General features: G+C 38.4%; 1 long non-coding RNA gene across 1 annotated transcript; it reads right to left on the reverse strand.

The window, feature by feature from the left end:
* LOC106322343 lies at positions 1–409 on the reverse strand. The gene is made up of 3 exons (XR_001266363.1): positions 350–409; positions 192–245; positions 1–43 (listed from the first exon to the last, which is right to left on the reverse strand). It is a non-coding gene; the product is annotated as an uncharacterized LOC106322343 (long non-coding RNA).

Below are 409 nucleotides of genomic sequence, written 5' to 3' on the forward strand. Positions count from 1 at the left end.
TTCCACCACAACGGCTGTGACCAATCACCAGAATGTTCTCCACCTGAAATGACAAATCATTACATTATATATCTCAGGGTTAAAACTAGGTCACGTCAGGTTTTCACCCCCGATTCAAAAAGAGCAAGATAAGAGGAATATCTCTAAAAATCAATTCTAGCGAACATGGCAATTAATTAACTATCACGTACGTTGAGTTTTGTAATTGGATATTCCATAGCCGCACCAGTACCCGAGTGTTGTGTCTGCAAGTTTCCAAAGAGACAATGCTTATATTAAATAACCACTAACAACAACTTGTGATGGTAGTGTGAAGATAACTAGAAAGACATGAAAAACTTGGACGAACCTTGTCAAAAAGTGGAACCATGTTTGCAATGTTTCTAATTTCAAAGGCTTCCCCAGGTTG

The sequence above is a fragment of the Brassica oleracea genome, unplaced genomic scaffold, assembly GCF_000695525.1.
Source record: "Brassica oleracea var. oleracea cultivar TO1000 unplaced genomic scaffold, BOL UnpScaffold16429, whole genome shotgun sequence".
Taxonomy (NCBI): domain Eukaryota; kingdom Viridiplantae; phylum Streptophyta; class Magnoliopsida; order Brassicales; family Brassicaceae; genus Brassica; species Brassica oleracea.